The sequence below is a fragment of the Octodon degus genome, unplaced genomic scaffold, assembly GCF_000260255.1.
Source record: "Octodon degus isolate 3935 unplaced genomic scaffold, OctDeg1.0 scaffold00028, whole genome shotgun sequence".
NCBI classification, from domain to species: Eukaryota; Metazoa; Chordata; class Mammalia; order Rodentia; family Octodontidae; genus Octodon; species Octodon degus.
In genome coordinates, this window is record NW_004524604.1 from 11,974,038 (window position 1) to 11,974,847 (window position 810).

The window sequence follows — 810 nt, forward strand, 5'->3', positions numbered from 1 at the left end:
GCCATGTTTAAGCACTTTGTGTAGAAATATTTTAACGTGAAAACACTTTATAAAGTGTAAATCCCACTTTAGTTATTACTAAATGAGCTGCGCAAGTTATCAAAGGCTTTAATTGGATGAACTAGTTTACTCCTGCTAACCACTCCAGATGCTGACTGTCAACGCTGAGGAAAAATCTGCAGTCAGATACTTTTCAGTCTGTCTCTCATTAGCTGCAAACTACAACCACATTATCTGAAAAAATGTGGCAACTGTCCAGCCTTATAGTTCCTGTGACTGCTTTGTTCAGTTTAGGAAGAACTGGCACATTTTTACTGTTGGATAATGGTAGGGATCTCTCCTCCTCTCTTGTAGTACTGTTCTCTAGCTCTTCATTGGCATCTGCAACTAAAACCACTCCGTGCAAAATTAAAAGAGTTTGCTCTTCTTGCCTTCTGCTAAAAATTATCAGTTTTCAATCTATTTAGTACTTATGTCACTTTCTTTTGAATATTTGTTGTATATTTAATTTTTTTGCCATTACAGTTTACTAAAACATTCTACTGTACAAAGCAATAATTACAGGATTATTGCTTTCTCATTTCTGAATATTATGTTGCAGCTTACTCTTTGGTGTTCTTCAAGATGGATGAAGAAATTTTGGAGTACAAATCTTATGCAAATATGGATAAAAACACATATCAATATCATAAATATTTTACATGTAGATTTCTCAACTTGCCAAAACATGTTAATAGTTTTAAAACAGTACAAATCATTTAAATAAGCTTTTTTTTTATTTTTATTTTTTTTATTTGAGAGAGAGAGAGA